The sequence below is a fragment of the Lepidochelys kempii genome, chromosome 20, assembly GCF_965140265.1.
Source record: "Lepidochelys kempii isolate rLepKem1 chromosome 20, rLepKem1.hap2, whole genome shotgun sequence".
Classification (NCBI taxonomy): Eukaryota; Metazoa; Chordata; order Testudines; family Cheloniidae; genus Lepidochelys; species Lepidochelys kempii.
The window spans coordinates 16,011,435-16,030,754 of record NC_133275.1 but is presented as its reverse complement, the minus strand read 5'-3'; the positions used below and the strand labels follow the sequence as shown (position 1 = coordinate 16,030,754).

At 59.9% G+C, this 19,320-nt stretch overlaps 1 protein-coding gene and 1 pseudogene across 2 annotated transcripts in view; one reads left to right on the top strand and one right to left on the bottom strand.

Annotated features, from left to right (window-relative positions):
• Window positions 1-19,320, top strand: part of LOC140900694 (gametocyte-specific factor 1-like) — a 610,277-nt gene that overhangs the window by 131,537 nt on the left and 459,420 nt on the right. The gene's annotated exons all lie outside the window — the stretch shown is intronic.
• On the bottom strand, window positions 4,884-17,859 carry LOC140901027 (syntaxin-binding protein 2-like; annotated as a pseudogene).

Sequence of the window (19,320 nt, the reverse complement as noted above, 5' to 3'; positions counted from 1 at the left end):
AAGTTCTCAGGGTTCATATCTAGCCCTTGTCCTTGGATAGAGCAATGTGTGCATTGCTTCTAGGAAACAGTCAGGGTGTGCCCCGCCTGCTTCCAGGTGGAATAGCTAGACATTAACCCTTCACACCCCAAATCACCCCCTGGCACCTCCACCCATGCACTGTATACAGCTTGCAGTTACTGTAAACCTCTCCCCCTCCCTGCTACCCCCAGTGCCTCCCCCCAGCCCTGCTGTAAGCCCCCCAAGTCACCCCGCTCTGCCCCAAACAATCTCCCTCCAGCAGGGTCTGCATGCAGGTCTCTGCAGGATGAGCTCTTCTGCAAGCCTGGTGCAGCTTCACCTGTCCCTGGGTCCCAGCTCCGCTCTAGTCATGATCCCCCCAATCCAGGCCCAAAGGTCTTGGGGGCCCTGGCACAGCTGGCACTGGGAGACAGGGGCATCTTGGCACCCCATTCCCACCAGCCCCCAGGGCTGGGACCAGCACAGTGATCAGCTCCCCCAGGCCCACTGCATGGGCTGATGCGTGCAGCCCTCTCCAGCTGCCCTCACCAGGGCCTGGGGCAGAGCATGGCAGAGCCAGGGCAGAGGGGCTGGGCCTGTCTGCTGGACCCACCCTCCCTCCTGGCACCGACCAGGCCCATGGCCAGCTGTCTCAGGCCTGCACCCCCTCCTGCTTCTGGGGGCAGGCTGAGGGGTACAGTGTGTGTGGCTGGGGTGCCCCTTGCTCAAGGTGCAGGCCCGGGGTGCACACGGAGCCCCAGTGGCAGCCCAGCTGTAAGGGCAGCCATGGGGGGAGCTGGCGAGCCCACAGTCGGGCAGGTGTCTCCACCGGAGCTTTTTAATTCCGCGCCCCCAATTCGCCGCCCACCTGCCTGGCAGCCGCGCAGCAATTATCCAAATGGCTGTTAATTGCGGCTGATAATTCCCCACGGGGATCAGGGATGGAAAGCTCCGCAGCTGAGCAGATTGGGGCTGGGCCCAAGCAGCAGATCCCAGGTGCCAGGGTCTCTCACCCCGTCCACAGCAGGCACGCAGTGCTGGCCGTGCTGGTGTGCCCAGCAGGGAGACAGGAGCTGGCCCAGGGGGAGGGGAAACGGGGCCTGCTGGGCTCTACGGGACTGACCTGTGCCGGGGCACGTTCCCCAGCAGGCTGCGTGTGCAATTATTAGCAGGAGTATGGGGGGAGAGAAGGATGGGCAGAGCCAGGGGGGCTGGGAGGCAGGACTCCTGGGTTCTGTGCTGAGCTCTGGGAGGGGAGTAGGGTCATAATCATAGAGTCATAGAATCATAGAATATCAGGGTTGGAAGGGACCCCAGAAGGTCATCTAGTCCAACCCCCTGCTTGAAGCAGGACCAATTCCCAGTTAAATCATCCCAGCCAGGGCTTTGTCAAGCCTGACCTTAAAAACCTCTAAGGAAGGAGATTCTACCACCTCCCTAGGTAACGCATTCCAGTGTTTCACCACCCTCCTAGTGAAAAAGTTTTTCCTAATATCCAATCTAAACCTCCCCCACTGCAACTTGGGTCTAGGGGTTAGATCAGGGGCTGGGAGGCAGGACTCCTGGGTTCCATGCCCAGCTCTGCCCCCAAATCCATGTGAGTCACTCCCGCTCTGGGTGCCTGTTATTGAGGTTTCGTGTCACATGGGTGCTGCTGGGCATTTTCCAAGCCCCCTGGGGGGCTGGGATCGTCTTTTGCCAAGCCTGGGGCACTCTGAGGCTGGCAGGTGCTGGGGAGCCATGGCAGGGTGAGATGGGTAGGGGCACAGGAGGGGTGCAATGCAGAGTCTGGGCTGCAGGGGGGCGCATAGGCTGAGAGTGTCTGACCTGGCTGGTCCCCTCCTGCTGCGGAGAGGAACTGCATTTTCTCCCTCTGCCTGTCTCCCACCCAGGGCAGCCCCCAGCTGGGCTGGGAAGCAGCTGCCTGCCCTCCCGTGAACCAGCCAGGGGCACTGGGCTTGAAGGGGTGCTAGCCTAACGTGGCCTTGGCCAGGCCCAGATGATCACAAACAGGGCGCGCCCAGCCAGGCCATCCCTGCGCCGAACCTGGCTCAGCCCAGGCCCCAACCCATGGCTACATGGCCAAGTCAGTGCCCTCCAGCCCCCGGCCCTCCCCAGCTGCCTGCAATAGCTGTGCTGCTCCCCCCCCTCCACCCCTCCCGCCCCAACTGGCCTGGCTGGGACACCGCAGGTCAGGGCGGGAGGGGTCACAGGCAACCAGAGCAGTGACTCTGTGCATCCCGAAAATCTCCCAGGACCAGGGTAAGCTGGGTTTGGTCCTTGGCACAGCACAGCTCACAGGCCTGAAGCCTCCTTCCCACCTCATGGGGTGCGTGACCATGTGTGGCTGGCTGAGTGCCCCCTGGGCACCAAGGGAGCAGGGGATGGGCTGGGAGAGGGCAGGAGGGGTCACAGCCTGCGAGCAGATTGAGAGGAGAAGTTAGACAACCCCAACCCTCATGAGTGATGGGTCTGATCCCCCACCACGGTCACCCCTGCTCTGGGCCCTGATCCCCCATAATACTCCTCCGGGACCTGGGGCAGGTCCTTGACCTGGCACTGGTCTCTCACTGTCTCCAGCTGGTGGGGGTGGGGTTGCTGAGGGCGCTAACCCCCATGCCCAGTGACTACAGAGGCAGGACGAGTCTCCGAGCTGAGCCGGGGGAGCAGGGTGCGGGAAGGGTAGGAGAATGGGGCTCTCTCACAGCCCCTCCTTGGCTCCTTTCACCCTCCAACAAGGAGGGGGGTGGGGACACTGCCACTGCACCCCCAGCTGTTGGCACAGGCTAGAGGGTGCCAGAGGGGAGCCCTGGCCTGGCTGGTGGGACGAGCCTACACAGCTGCTCACACAATGCAGGTGCCAGCCAGGGCCCCAAGGGCTGGGGGCCAGCAGCAGCCGGGGTGGCGGGACCCTGGGGCAGCTCTAGGCACAGGAGGATGGAGGAGGTGGGGGTTGGGGCAAAGGCCAAGCCCTAGAGGGGGACCAAGGAGGCAGGTGTTCTGTCCCACATCTGAGCGGGAAGCAGGGGCTAGTGGTTAGAGCAGGGGCTGGGACGCAGAGGGCTGGGTTCCAGCGCTGATTCTGGGAGGGGCAGGGGCTGGGTGGGTATGGTTCCCTGTGGGGCCAGCCTGGGGGCTGGGCCCTGGTGCTCGCTCAGTGCCTGTCCCAACCCCACACTTGATGGGGATCCCATAGCTAGCTTGGGGGAACTCCTGAGGCTCCCTCCTGGTCCCCCTGGCACACGGACCAGAGGCAGAACAAGGCACTAGGAGCAGGGGGACACAGGGAACTGTGGAGGTTCTGGGGCACGGCTGGGTGAGCCAGCACTGCACCAGCAGGGGGCGACCACAGGCCAGAGCAGAGCTGCCCCCAGGCCCTGGTCCAACAGTGAAAGGAGCAGCCACTGCCCCACCCTGCTCCCGGGTGCGGGGAGGCAGCGCTGGCCTGGTGACTCGGAGCCAGGACGCCTGGGACCTGCAGCAGGGCTGGAGGGGGAGTTGGGGAGATCCCGCTCCCTGGGCCCTCAGCCACCTGCCCCGCCCTGTGCCCTCCCTTCCCCTGCCTGTGAACAGCAGCAGAGACCTCGGCCAGCCTTTGGCAATGCACTTCATTGGCCCAGGCACATGCCCAGCAGGGCAGTAGCCGGGGGCAGGGCCAGCACTGACTTTGTGATAATGGGTGGGGGAGGGGCAGGGGCTCAGAGCTGCGAACAAACAAACTCTCCCCCTGCGCCCCCCACCCCCTGGAGGTCACTCCCAGTAAAGGAGGTCACTGCCTTTACCTGGGATCACTCCTGCCAGCGCTTGCCCCAGCACAGCCCGCCTGGCAGGCAAGAGGGAGAGGATCTCTAGGGCCCATGGGATTCAGGGGGTGAGGCTTGGCTCAGGGCTTGATCAGACCCAAGGGGGCTGGAGCTGGCTGCCTCAGATGGAGCTGGGGCTCCAGGTGCCCAGGGCGTGGCTCTGATACCCAGGGAAAGGCAGTGGGGAGGTGTCTGCACTGGGCAGGGGCATTTGATCCAGGCCCATCAGGTGGCGAGCCCGCTCTGCCCTGCTGCTAGGGTGACCAGACAGCAAGTGTGAAAAATAGGGACAAGGGGTGGGGGGTAATAAGAGCCTAGATAAGAAAAAGCTCCGAATATCAGGACTCTCCCTATAAAATCGGGACATCTGGTCACTCTACCTGCTCCTGACCAACCCTGGACGCGCCTCCTACGCAGTCCTGGCTCCACCCCCACTTACTTGGGCACTCTGACTGCAACTCCTGCTAGGACCCCTCCCCCCTTCGGGAGCCGAGGTCCCCACTGGGGGACAGGGCCAAGAGGCCAGGGTGCCAGGCTGTGATGAGAGGGGTGCAGGGACCAGGGCTGGGCCAGCACCCCAAGGCGGTGAATGGGGATGATATGGGGGCAGAAGGGGGGTTCTCTTTAATCCTTTGCAGACTGGACAGACACAGCTTGGGGCTCAGTGGCTGGGTCACAACCGCCCCAAAGCCAGATGGTGGTAGCAGCCTCTGCGTGCCCCGCATCACTAGCGGAGGGCTGACAGGAGGGGGGGGGGAGGTGCTGTGCTTTGGGTCCCAGGCAGGGGAGGTAGGAATGGCTGAAGCTGGTAGATAATGGAGCCAGACTCTGCCCCTACCCCATCGGGGGCAGGGTGGCCACAGGGCACAAAGGGTGACAGCCCTAGAGGCTGTGCCAGAGGGAGGGAGCCTGGCCTGCCCTCTGCCCTAACAGCCAAGGAGTCATTCCCCCCCCCCCCCCAAGAACTGACACCGCAGCCAGGAGTAGGGGGGAAGGTGCCTTGTTGAGAAGAGGAGGTGGAGCTGGGGACAGCGAGCTGGAGCTGTGGGGGGCAGAGTCTCTGGGGGGAGGGGGCTGCCTCTAGGCCTCCTCGGGGTCCAGCTGGTTGAGGGTTTGGATGTCATCCAGGAAGCGCTTGGGGGTCAGGATGTGACTGGAACCTGGGGGAGAGAGAGGTGGTTGGCAGCGGTCGGCACAGTGGCGCGGGTATGAGGCTGGCATCACCATCACCCCCATTTTTGCAGCTGGACCCTGCTCTAGTGCAGGAGGGGAGGGACTCTCTCCTACCCCCTGTTGTTGTACCAATAAAATAAAAACCAGCAGGATCTTATTAAAGGGAAAAGGCAAAATGCCACATTTATTGTAAATATAATAAAGAAATATAAAACTCACACTGTCCTAGCGTTACTTATTCCTTACTTAATTATATATATATCTATATATTCATTCATTCATTCATTCATACCAGTTCTGCATAGGGGTTTATAGTTACCAGCCTAGAGGTTGCTCGTGACAGGGTACTGGCCAGGTAACCTGTACACGAGAGTGGAGCCGAGTCCATGTCAGATGCGCATCCGATGCTCCTGAAGGGTAGTGGCAGAACTGGAGACTCAAAGTTCTCAGTCCTTAGTGTCCATTTTTATAGGAATTTCTTCCTATGCCAGTCCGTGGAATTTGCTTTGTCATATTGTTAGTCATGACTGCTCCAGGACGGCTGTCAGGTGCTCATCAGCTTTCTTCATCCTTTGAATTGGTCGGGTGGATCCCAGTTTGCCCTCCGGTGGGGTTCTCTGGTTGTCTCCACCTGGCGTCTTCTTCGGCCAATCGATGTTAAATTCCTAGGCTGGCACTTCCCTGTTTATTCAAAACCCACCATTCATTCACATACATTCCTTACTTTAATAAAAAAACCACATTTCTCATTTCACTGAGTATTGTTATTTTATTTGAGACTCCCTGTCTCTTGACATTCCTTCGGTATTGCCTTTCTTTTATTATACAAAGGTGTTATTTATTTGAGACTCCCCGTTTTTTTAACATTCCTGATCCAAACTATAGAAGGTGGGAGTCTCTATGTGACATTTCTATGAGCGCCGCTCCAATTCGCGGTTCTTCATGGGTGTTACAAACAAGCATGTCAATCTCCATTACAAAGTATCCATTTGCAAAGTAGAGCCAATTGAACATAAAGTGAAGTTAGTTAAAAAGCATGTCAATCTCCATTACAATCAATGGAAAGCGCCAATACAGAGAAAGCAGAGTCAATTAAGCCGTTTAGTTTTACAAGCGTCCATCTTAATAACAAGTGAGAAAGTATCAATTCAGAGTCAATATGAGCGGTTTGGTTTTCCAAGCGTCCATCTTAATAACAAGTGAGAGAAAGTATCAATTTAGAGAAAGCAAAGCCAATTGAGCGGTTTGCAAGGTACGGTTTGCAAGCTTTAATACAGAATTGTAAATCAATATTGCAGATTTACAATTATGTCAAAAAGAAGAATTATAAATGCAGATTTAATAAATATTATAAATCAATATTGCAGGTTTACAATTTCTTATGAACAGAATCACAAATATTGGAATATGCCTACACTGTGGCCTGGCACCGCACCCCTCGTGCTGCTGTACCCTGCACAGCCAGGCAAGAATCCACGCGCTGACAGTGTTCCTCACCCTTGGGTCTTCGAGGGGTGTGTGCAGGGGGTGAGCCATATCCCTATGGGAGTTACTGGGGGTGTCTGACTGGGCCCCCACACATGGTCCCTGGGCAATGAGAGGCCTGGGGAGCCAGCGGCCAGGAGATCAGGTGGCTAGATACAGGCCTTGTGGGACAAGCACATCTGTTCCCAGACCCCTGGGTGCGGGAGGACAGAGGGTAGCATGGGCCCCCTGTGGGTGCTGGGCAGGCAGTTTTAGGGTCTCCCCCACCCAGGGGGTCCCAACTGTCCCTGACCTGGGCATTCCAGCCACCCTTCCCCCCAGGACTCGCCCTACTCACCGATCACCACCTCCCACTTGCCCCTGGTGGCCGGGGTCAATTCGTAGGCGCAGCGCATCTCAGACATGGACACCCCACCCAGCACGTAGATGATGAGGCGCGGGCCCATCTGGTACTCAGTCGCTGGCTTGTTCTTGTGCCAATGCCTGAAGCGGGAGCTGGGGGAGAGAGGGGCAGTGTGGATACCAGGGGCTCGCTGAGGGAATGCCAGGTGTAGGGGTGGGCACTGCCCAAAGCGGGGGCTGGGGGGAGAGAGGGGCAGTGTGGATACTAGGGGCTCGCTGAGGGAATGCCGCATGGAAGGGCAGGGCCTGGAGGAGGATGGGAGGCAGAAGGGAGTAGGGGAGGGTGGCACCTGCCCTGGGCTGGGGGTGCTGTCTAAAGCTCGTCCAGTCCCTTTCCTCTATCCTGGACCCTGGTGTGTTGAGGGACTGCTGGGGCGTGGGGGACACGGTAAGAGGGGTCCAGGGCTCCAGGCTCTTGGGCACCCCCTCCCCTGCAGAGGACAGGGCCCTGGCCATGCACTCCCAGGCACAGAGGCTCCCACACCCTGGGGTGTGTGTGTCAGGGCTCTGCTGTCCACAGCCCAGCCAGGCTCAGCCTTACCTGACAGCAGCCTGGGAGCTGGTGGTAGGGACCGGGTCTGACACGAAGGGCCACAGACTCTTGTCCAGTTTGTCCTCAAGGATGTCCTGGCAGGGGAGGACAGATCAGCAGGGGCCAAGCAGCAGGAACCTCTGACCTGGTGGCCAAGCCAGGCCCCATTGGGGCGGAGGGGCTGAGATGGCTCCTCACTCAATGATTGACAGTCCCTGGGGGGGAGCAGCCTGGGGCCCACTTTCCAGGGTGGGGCATGGGGAGCCAGCAAAGAGCACGCTGACTCCTCCAGTGATGCCCCCAACTCTCCACATCCCCCTCAGCTGCTCAGTGCCCTGCTGTGACCTGCCTACCCATCCACCGTTATGGGGAGGGCAGAGACCTCCTGCAGCCGGATCCAGGGCCCCTCACTTGGGGTGGGGGAGGCAGGGGGCTGCCCTCAGTGCCCCTTCCCTGCTGCGGGCAGATCCAGGCCCTGCCTCTTGCTCCATGAGGTGTGTCCCAGCCACGCAGGGGGCCCAGGCTATGATACATCCTAATGCCACATAATAGGGGCTTTTACATTAGTCCGCTGCTTTGACTTGTACAGGGAAGCTTAAGGCCTGCCAAGCTGTGGCTGGCACAGAAGGGGGCGCCCCTGATTGGATTATGCATGGGACTGAGGTTACTGCAACTACCTGCCCCAAAATCCCACAGGAGGAACCATCACAATGCTGGAACAGGGGCCTGGGAGCCTCCCACCTCTGATCTGCCAGGGACAGGAGCTCTGGTCGGGGGGTTAATTCTTGGCCTGGAGGAGCCCCAAGCCAGTAGGTTGAAGGCAACTAAGTGTGCCCCCCACCCCCTTGAGGAGTGCCCCACAGGACTGGGTGATGAGGGGCTCAGCCCCCAGTAAGGGTGGGGGGAAGGAGTGACCATGTCACCTTTCACAAGCTAAGCAGGTTTGGGCCCAGGCAGTGCTTGGATAGGAGACCTCTAAGGAAAAGCCACTGGGTGCTGGGAGGTGCGAGTGAGTCAGCAGAGGGTGCTCTATGACCCCAGGGAGTGGGCGGGGGGCTCTGCAGGGGGTGCTCTCCCTGGTCAGTCAGTGACCAGTACTGTGCTGCAGGAGTTCATCCTTTAGATGAACGTCACACAGCTGCTCCTCACTGGAGGTTAGACCAAGGACCCTGCCAGCCATTCAGATTCCAGTGCCAGTCACGACAGTGTGCTGCCTGGATCCTCTGCACTTCCAGCCCCACACACTGATCACCTCCTGCCCTAGACTCTTGGGCAGCGCTGCTGGGCGGCTGTTAACAGCTGCCTGCCACTCCTTAGGAAGAATTCAGCCCTGGTGAGGAACCCCTGTATATACTGCCCATACCCCACCCCAGAGCTGGCAGCATCTCAGCACCGGGTAAGACAACTCCCCTGCACTCGTGTCTATGATTTAAGACCCCTAAGGATGGCAGCAGGAGAGGACTCGCTGATGAGCCCCTCACATGGCTAGAGCCCTGCGCAGATACAAAAATGTGGATGTGCAACAGCCTGCGATCCACAAGCCGCCTTTTACCTGTATCCGCATCCACACCGACAGCAGCTAGCGAGGGTGGGGAAGGGGTCTTGCAGGGAAGAGGCAGTGTGGAGGGGGCAGGGTCTCTAGGAGAAGGGGCAGCTTGGAGGGGGCGGGGTCTCGAGAAGGGGCAGTGTGGGGGCGGGGTCTTGAGGAGAAGGGGCAGTGTGGAGGGGGTGGGGGCTGGGGGGGGAAGGGGTTTCTCATCACGTGCCGCTCCTGGGGGGTCACGAGTGTACACGGCAGCAGCAGAGCATGTTGCATCACAGTGGGGTGGAGGGGTGGGGTGCCGGGGCCTCACCCTCTCCAATCCCAAATCCTGCTGCTCAGGAGCTGGTGGGGACACTGGTGCTGCTCGAGCTGCTGGACAGGAAGCCGCGCGGTGGGGCGAGTGGGTGCCGGACAGCCCCAACTCCGACGTGTTGCCTAGCCACTGGCTGTGGGCCGGCGGCCCCGAGTGCCCTGCGTCCCCCGGGCTGCCTGAGCCAGATGCCGCGGGCCAGGCGCTGCTGGGGAGTACAGCCCTGCACGGTTGTATCTGCAGCCAATCCACTATCCGCAGAAATGGGGCACGGATATGCAGGGCTCTACACATGGCTGCCCCCAAACCACCCCCTTGGGCCCAGCCTGCCAGGTGTGACCCCAGTCCCCAAGGCCAGGAAGCAGATGGCCCGGTACCTCCATGATGTCCTTGAGCATGGGGATCCAGTGGGAGAGCTGGTAGCTGGACTCCAGCCGCGCTTTCCTCTTCGGTCGCAGCTGCCTGCTCTGGGGGAGGAAGGGAGAGGGGGTGAGAGGCAGCAGGGAGGAGGTGCGGGCTGGGAACGGGGGCAGACAGGGAGAGCGTGGCCTACCTGAGTCGCGCCAGCCAGGCTGGCAGGGGAGAGGCAGAGAAAACAGAATGGATCACTGAGTGAGAGAGAGAGAGAGAGAGAGAGAGAGACTGATGGGAGAACAGAGCTGCTTCCCCTCATTCGCCGCATGGCCACCCCAAGCAGTGGTCACCAGCTCCAGCTCGCTGGCGATCTGAGGTCCTGACTCCCAGTATCCTCTGCCAGGGCAGAAGAAGTCACCCCAGATGGGGAGTAACTCGGGGTCACCCTCCTATGGGGAGGGCGTCACCCCACTGTACAGGGACAGAGGCCACCTCTGTGCTGGGAGTAGGTCACTGCCATAGGGCGGCACCTCCAGGATGGCCTGGGCTCCCCTGTGCAGCACAGATCTGCCCCCTGGCATGAGTACAGCTGCTGGCCCCTGGCTCCAGTCCCTTACCCCAGGCGTGAGAGAGATGCCCAGGAACAGCATGTTGTGGATGATGTCTCTCTGCTGCTGGATGTTGGCATGCTGGATCAGCTTGGTGAGGTTCTCCTTGTACACACCTGCACGGGGACAGACAGGTCAGCCCTAGCACCCCTGGGACGCACCCACAGCCCAGGCACACGAGTCCGTGGCCCCAGGAGTCCTAGTTCCCCGATCAAATCCTGAGATCCTGCTCTTCCCACCCCTCTCAGAGCTGGGGGTAAACCCAGGAGTCCTGGCTCCCAGGCCCCCTCTATCCCACTAGACCCCACTGCCCTCCCAGAGCTGAGCATAAAACCCAGGAGTCCTGGCTCCCAGAACCATCCGCTCTAACCCACTGAACCCCACCCAGTTAATGATCGAATTTAGGTTCTTGCTGCTCCTCCCTCAACAGGTTCTCTCGGGCGCTGGGGTCAGGGGTCTCTCTAGTTCCCCCTGGCAGTGCAATGGGAGCCCCCGTCCCCCTGATCTGGGCTATTCCTATTCCTGCCTCTGCCACCTACTCCTGGCATGCTGCTCCATGCCTCAGTTTCCCCCGTGTAACATGGGGATAGTGCTTTCACCTGTGACAGGGAGGCTTGGCAAGAGCCTCAGGAATATCCCTGGGGGGACTCAACGGGAGTCACAGCAGCAGGGTGTGCACAGAGCAGGATTTTCCCTCCCCAGTGCCGCTATCAGCTCCTGAGAATAGCCCAGATCAGACTGGGGCTGCAGGCTGGAGCCAGCTCTGCTGCAGCAAGTAGCTCCGGTGGTTAACAAGCATGCTGTCAGTCTCTTCCCTGGGTAGATGGTTTGGGCAGCCAGGTGTGTGCCAGGCTCCCCTCTGGAGGCAGGCCTGTACTGCCAGCTGTGAGTTACAGAGCATCTGTGCCATGGGAGCCAGCTATCCCAGAGGGGGCCCCCCTGCCCGAGATTGGTAGCATTATCTCCCTTTTACAGATGTGGAAACTGAGGGGTAAATAGGGGAGGTGACTTGCCCAGAAGGGCTGTGGCCATTAATCCAGCCACACAGGGAATGCTATTGTTCTGCCAACCCCTCAGGATCTCCAAGGGTGTCTAGACCCCACCCCTCCCCCCGCCAGGATCTCCGAGCAGGTTCTAAATCACTCCTCCCTCCTTCTACTTCTCATGTGCTCCCCCGCGGCTCTGTCCCATGGCAAGGGCGTGGCCAGCACAGCTCGCTCACCTCTCCCATGCTGGGCTCATATGCCTTGAACGCCTTGAGTTTGGCCAGCACAGCGTGCACCAAGTGGAAGTTATCTTCATGGTCCCTGCAGCAAAGACAAACCCTGTGGGTCAGAAACAGCTCCTCCCCCAGGGGCACATGCACTTCCTGTAGGAGGTAACCAGGTACCCTCGCCCTTTGGGCACACTCACTTCCTGTAGAGGATGGCTGGGTACTTCTCCATGGCACACTCACTTCCTATAGGGGATACCTGGGTACCCTTTCCCCTGGGCACACTCACTTCCTGTAGTGGATGGCTGGATACTCCTCCAGGGTTTCACACAATGTGGCAATCTGCTCTGCCAGATTCTCCATCTGCTTGTTCTTTTCGAAAAAGCGGTAGGGGCTGAACCAGTTGTGGAAGCTCTATGGCCTGTCCAGGGAGTACACCTTGGGGACAGGGGAGAGCAGAGATCAGACCCCAGTGCCAACTGCTTGCAGCCAGGCCAGCTGTGCCCCATAGACGCGCTGTTGGATCAGGCCAGCCTGGTGGAGCTGTAGCGAGCCCCTAGTGAGGAAGAGATCCCTTTGCCAGTGCCACTCCTGTTGTGGTAGAGGGATAGCGAGCCAGAGATTCATGTACCAGCCTGGGATGAAGATGCCCCAGGTTCAGGTCCTTACTTGGCTGCAGACTCCCAGGTGTCCTCAATGTTGGGGGAAGGGGCTTGGCGACGCTTCTCGTCTGGCGAAAGCCCCAGCATAGCCACGGGCAAACCCGGCATCAAGGCGCGTCTGCCGCTGTCGCTTATTTCACTGGTCGAACAGAACGAGCCATGGGGACAAACGTGCTTGGACACCAATAAATAGTATCGGCCCATGAAGGGTTTGCTGGCGCAACGGGACGGGTGAGCCAGCATAGCCTCCTGACGGACACTCAGCTTCTACCAGCCAAAGCTTCTCTTGGCACAGCTGGCACCGGTACCCCAGATGAAATCAGCTAGAGTGGCGAAAGGACTGCTTTGCCAGCGTAACGGCACCTACCCAGGGGCTCTGCCACCACAGCTGCATCAGTTACAGGGGGATTTTTTCTCTCATGTCCCCGTAACAAACCCATACCAACAAAGCTTTTGTATGTAGACCAGGCTCATGTCTCTCTGTGCCTCAGTTTCCCCATCAATGCAATGGGGCTGACACCCCAGTCCTGCCCCTCAGGGGCAGGAGGGGGGAAATCCACTGATGACACAAGGAGGGGATGGGGTGGTTGGGTAAAGGGCAGGCGTGTAGAGTATCGGGCTGTCTTGCAGGCCTAGTATAAACCACCAGTAAGAGCTGGTAAAGCCAGGGAGGCAGGGCCCTCCTCCCCCATACATCTACCATCCCCACCAGGTGCAAGCCAGCGATTCCAGGTCTCACAGGGTGTGAGCAGCCAGCTAGTCCCTGCTGCCCTGTGCTGGCGTCAAACCCGGGGCCCTAGAAGGGAAAGGTTCCCCCGCCAAGCCACATGAACCACTAAGGGTCGGGTGTCGTATGTCACCATCCGCCGCGCGGACCTGCTCCTCCAAAGCCCGGCCACCCCTCACCCAGCTCTCGTAAGGCAGGAAGGCCATGTTGATCTCCTTGAGGGTTTTGATGACCTTGGTGATCCGTGACTTCCTCAGCTCCTTGAACAGAGGCTCAGGACAGGCTGCAAGGCAGAGGCAGTGGGTGGGAGTGACAGGCACAGGGCTCAGGACCCCCAGCACAGCACCAGCCCCCACGGACGGGGCCAGACCGGGCACAGCAGGGGCAGTAGTGCTGCACGCCTGTGGGGAACCTGGGCGAGCCAGCAGGGCCACACAGGAGTCAACGATGAGTCCAGCCCCCCTGAACCAGAGTCATGCCGGGTTCTTGCCTTCTGCAGCATCAGCAGCGAGGGGGAGCCACAATCTCTCCTACGCAGCCCCTGTCTCACACTCTGCTCTCAGCCCCCCGGCAGGGCTGAGTGACCAGAGTGTACAACATAGGATGATGCACAAGGAGGAACAGGGACTTGGGCTCCCCCTGCCGCTGTAATGGGGAGAAGCAGATCTGACCCTGACACACTGGGTATTCTGGTGCTGTCCCATCCCCCCACCGAGTTGGGACTGATGGAGCAATGCATGCTGGGAATGGTAGCCAGAGGCCTCCTTTCTGGGCACATGCTGCAGGTGTCTGTGAGCCGTGCTGGCTGGAGGCAGGCCCGTGGGGGAGAAGGGGGGGAAGGGATAGGTGGCGTCATAGAATCATAGAATATCAGGGTTGGAAGGGACCCCAGAAGGTCATCTAGTCCAACCCCCTGCTCGAAGCAGGACCAATTCCCAGTTAAATCATCTCAGCCAGGGCTTTGTCAAGCCTGACCTCATTCGGTCTGGCCTGCTGGGACTGCATCCCCTGCAGGAGGGCAGAGCATAATCAGGGTGCTGCGCACTGGCCTGCCGGCAGAGAGAGTCTCCCCCACCCCCAGGCTCCAGTGTGCCGCTGTCCAGGCTCCCAGCTGGGGGATCCCCCGACCCCCGATACTCACGGCTGAGGAAGAAGACGTGAACTGCCTTGTAGTTGAAGGTGGGGGTGCCCTGGAAGTCATTGATCAAAGCCTGCACCGACTGCAAAGGGGGAAGAAAGGGTGTGTCAGCACTTGCCGAGGCCCCTCCCTGCTGCTCAAATGGCCCAGCCCATGCCCAGCCCCTGGGGACTCAGGGCCTAGCATGATGCCATCAGGAGGTGGGCTGGTTTTTACCCCCCTGGCTCTGGGCTCCCTCCCCACCTGGAGCAGGGCTTGTCCCCATGTGCCCGGGACATCCTTAGGGCCCAGTCATATCTCTCGCTGCCACAGAAGTGTCCATGCCCGGCCACAGATGGGGCCTGGCATTGCCTTGCTGCTGAACTAAGTGGGCTCTGAGCAGTGCCCAGGGAACAGCCGGCCGAGCAGCAATCCCAGGCAACTACCATCAGGGCCCCCTCCCTCCCCGGGCGCCATGCTGGGCACCTGCAGCTTCGCCACGCCAGCTAGCCTGGCAGGGTGTTTGGAACCTGTTCAGACCCCTCGACCAGCCATTGTGACAGGTGAGAACCTGGCTGCCCTGTCCCAAGCCCCAGGCCCCAGCTCGCAGTCCTCTCCTACAGCGCTCCCTCCGCGGGCAGCCCCTGCGGGTTCTGGGCTTCACCCTGCTCTGCCAGCGCCCCCTGCCCCTGGTCTCCCTCCACTCACCTTGCTGCTGCAGATGCAGGAGCCTCCTCCCCAACAGCCCCTGCTCCCTGAGCCTCTGCCTCATCGAGTCTCCTTCGCTTTGAGTCTCAGCTGAGGTCGCCTCTCTCCGCCTGCTGCACCTGCCCATCCAATCCCCACAGGATTGCACTGCGGAGAGGTCTGGGGGACAGTCTGTGCCTCACGTGGCAAAGAACATGAAGCCCAGCTCCGGGGAAGCAGCCTCCTAGGGAGCCCCTACTGGCCCCATTCCCATCCTGACGTTGTGCTGCGCACAGAGAAATGGAACGAGGGGAGTCTCCGTGTTCCCCTAGGAAAGCCCTGTAGGCCATTGGCTCAACATCTCCACCACCTTCCTGCCGTGCCAAATGCTCCCTCTGCCGCACCGGCCTAACCCGCTGCTCCACATCCCCCGGCCCAGTCCATGCCGGGGGCTCAATAACCTGCCTGGCCAATGGTGCATACTGCCCCATGCTTGGCACTCTCCTGCTCCTCCTCCCACCCAGGCTGATTCACTGGTCCCAGTGGTCTGATCCGGTGTGTGTGTGGGGGGGAGATATGGGGCTAGCTGGACAAGCTGGGTCTGATCCAGCGCGGTGGGAAGGCAGACATACCCAAGCCTAGCTGGGGACGGATGATGGGCTAGACAGAGCAGGGATCTGATCCAGCCTGGAAAAGCTCAGGTTCCTAATGAATCTCAAGAGGCTGGAGGGGGAGGAGCATGATATATGGATACAGCATATCCCCAGGGGGACACCAGGGCAACAGGTTCGGCCTCCTTACCTTCCATTCTCTTTCCTTCTTCACGAGGACAACGCTGAGGATCTCTGCGAGGGAAAGAGACGGGGATTAGTGGTGGGGCTCAGACGGGACGGCTGTGCCCTGAGCCAGGACCCACTGGCTGGTGGAAGGACGCCTCGGGGAAGTGGCTCAGAGGCTGCTTTCAGGCCAGATAGTGTTGTGCTCCTAGCAGAGCCCCCAGTCAGCGATCGTGGTGGGGTGACAGGCTAGATGGGCCATGGGTCTGATCCCCCTTCCTTTCTGCCAGGCTGGATACGAGCGCAGCTGAACTAAGGATCTGGCCCCGTGCAGGAAGAAAACAGATCCTGTCCAGCACCTCTTGACTGGAGGGGATCCAGGGACCCTCACTGTGTATGGGGGACAGCAACACAACAAAGACTTCAAATTCTGAGTCCTGCACATAGAACCCCTCCAAGGCATGCCCCACTCAGGGAACTGCTGGCCTGTCTCCTGGGCACCTTCCACAGCCCAGCTAAGCAATTAGATAGTCAGCTCTTCGGGCCAAGCACCATCTTTTTGTTGGTGATGACTGGCGCTCCTGGGCACCACTGTAATACACCTAATGAATAATGTACAACGCCTTGCAAAATGGGGCCTTGGTCCATGACTGGGACTCCTGGGTGCTACCATAATACATCTGTTTGTTTTACCCCTACGAAGCACCTGATTCTGGCTGGCCCCGTAGGGCAATAGCCCCGAGACCCTGACCTGTGCTCTCACTCTCACTCCCACTCCCGGTAGCTGGTGTGCGTGAGTGCACTGCCCAACACACTATGTTTCCCCCATAACTCAAGCAATGCCTCTCCCTACCCCACCTCTAGCCCATCAGGACTTGGCTGCTTGGTCCTAATGAGGCTCCAGGGGCTATTCTGCACCAGGACGCGCTGGCCTCCCTGCTGCTTTCCTGCAGTCCTTTACACCTGCAGCATGCGGACGCCCCGTTCACTGGGGCACGTGGGGCTCGAGTGCACGGTAAGGGGCTGGCAGCACAGACTGGATCTAGACATGGCGAAGGCAGACACAAACCTGCTTTCTCCACGCATTTCGACCCTGAACTGCAGCTACACCCCCCCCTCCCCACGCCAGCCCTGGACTGCCCCCACCAGCTGTGCCAGTGCCCCTCACTACTGACTGGAGCCCTTGCTATCCCAGCCCTGGCTCCCACCCACTCCCAGCTCCGCCAGTGCCCCTCACTCCTGTCCACAGCCCCCTGCTATGCCAGCCCTGGTCTGTCCCCCACCAGCTCTGCCTCACTCCTGACCTGCAGCTATTCCAGTCCTGGGATCCCTGCCTCACGGCTCTGCAGATGCCCCTCACTCCTGACTGCAGCCCCCTGCTATCCCAGCCCTTTGCTTACCCCCCACATTCCCAGCTCCACCAGTGCCCCTCACTCCTGACCCGCAGCTATTCCAGTCCTGGGTTCCCCCCCTCACAGCTCTCAGATGCCCTTCACTCCTGACCCGCAGCCCCCTGCTATTCCTGTTCAGAGACCCCTCTTGAACCAGGGCAGTATGGCCCACCCCAAGTATTCAGAAGTCACATGTCAGGCCCTCCTAATTGTGCGATTTAGTGAGGAAAAGCTAAGAGAAGAGCTAAGGGTTATTAGCACCACCGGCCGTCCTGAGCTGTGGGCCACTTTTGCTCTGTCCCAGTTCTGGGGGCAACCATGGAACATCAGAACTGAATCCACTTTGCAAGGGTCTTTTAAACCCCAGGTCTGTGGTCTGGATTTAGCCACAGGCCCCGTCCACTGCAGCCTGGGCTGGAGATTCAGCAGTGGGTTGGGCTTCTGAAGTAACAGAAGTGGGTTGGGCTTCTGAAGTGTAAGGCTTTACCTTGATCTCTCCTACATTACAGCTATAGCCTACGCCAGCTCTGTGTTGGGGCCGGGCAGAAGTGTACTGCTTTACTATGTTACGAAGTGGCTATGACGTCATTTTTCTCCTTGCGCGCAGCCGTTACCCGTTCTGACAGGCTGTTTATAATGCTAACTTTACTAGTTTTCAGAGGTTGTCGGGGGGGGGGGGGGGGGAGTGTGCAAGGTGGAAGTTTCGCCTAGTGCACAAAATATCCTTGCACTGGCCCTGGTGGGAGTCATCCTGATGGAAAGAGATGACGACGATGACACCCCCACAAAATGCAGCTCCTATGGGAGGGGGCAGCCCTTGGGGGTGGGGCAGACAGCCTCCTCCCCTTCCTGGTGTGTGACAGGCAGGCGGGGGGGAGCTCTCTGCTCCGACTGACTCCTAATCCTCCCCGAGGGTGAGACACACCCAGGAGCACCCCTCCCAGGGCTCCCCAACTGGGCCCTGCCCCCCCAGACCCACACCCAACCAGACCCTGCCCCCGACCGGCTCCACACTCAGACCCCCCGGCTCCGCACTCACTCTTGCGCACCACCGCCTTCAGTCCGGACGGGGCCATCTCCGCCTCTTGCCACGTCCCCTCGAGCCCTGTGGGTAGAAGTAGGACTCAGCTGTGTGCGGGGTGGGGCTGGAGTCAGGACTCCTGGGTCCTGCCCCGGCTCTGCTCCTGTCCTTGGGCACGCCCTGGCCTCTCCCTGCCATGCTCTGGGGAGTGTCTGTGACGCTGGACGACGGCCCCTAGTGACGCTGAAATCAGTCACTGGTGGATGGGCCCGGCCCCCCCTTGTGTCACTGATGGACGGGCCCAGCCCCCCCAGTGACTGATTTCAGTATAAAGCAACTGGGGTGCTGGCGGGTCGATGTCTGCAAGGCTGAAGACGGCCGAACGCCGCAGCCCCCCACTTCTGGCGCTGCGAGGGCTGGGCCTGGGCACCAAGGGGCGGGCGCCCAGTGACAGGGCCACGCAGGTCCCCACTGAACCCCCACCTGGTCATGTGGGGCGCAGAGGGAGGCGGGGGCCTCGGGCAGGGTTAAAGCGAGGACTGGGTTGGGGTAGTGGGGCCTCAGCCCACTCCAGTCAGGGCCCCCCAGTGAGCTGCAAGTCCCCCCTCCAACCAGTGTCCCCCCCTCAGCAGTGCCCCTCGCCCCCCCCTCCACGCACCTCCCCCCTCGGTCAGGCCCCTCGCCCACCTGCACCCAGCCCCCCTCAGCCAGGCCCCGTGTTGTACCCAGGAACAGGAGCAGGTCGAATGGACCTGGCTTTGCTAAAACTTTTTGTGTAGCCTGTTGGTGTACCCCCGGAAGACCTCTGCGTACCCCCAGGGGCACCCGTAACCCTGGTTGAGAACCACTGGGTTAGAGAAACGTGTGTGTGTGTGTGTGTGTCTAGGAATCAGGACTCCTGGGGTCTATCCTGACTGCGAGCGGAGTGGGGTCTAATGGTTAGAGCAGAGAGCTGGCAGGTAGGATTCCTGGGTTCTAGTCCAGGCGATGCAACTGATTCATTCTGTGACATGGTTTGTTCTGCCTTGTCCTCCTGTGACATGTGGAGCGCAAAGACCTGCCCCAGCCCTTCCCTTCCGGCTGGGTGGTGCAGGAATTAATGTCCATAGAGCCTGGGCTCTAAGATCCTGGAGCAAAGCATCCTGGAGAAGGAATTAGTTCCCCAAGCTTGACTGGCTCCCTGCCCCATCCCTCCCTCCATTAATCAGAACGAATCCCTCATGGCAGAGCTGTTGTCTGGTTACCCGCAGTGCAGACCCAATTTATTGTGTCCTGGCTGCTGTTCAGCTCAGGTTAACAGCATGGTCTGTTTCTGTGAACTCCCCCAGAGCTTTCGAATGGAAGTGAGAGTCTTCTTCACATCCTGCTCTAAACTGTGAGTAGTGTCTCTCTGTGGCTGTTGAACAGCTGCTGCATTCCTACCCCAGAGGTGGCATCATTTCAGTGCTGGGTGGGTGATCCCTGTGTAGTGTTGTTGAGTGCTGTTGCACATCAGCTATGCTCCATCCAGAGCTGT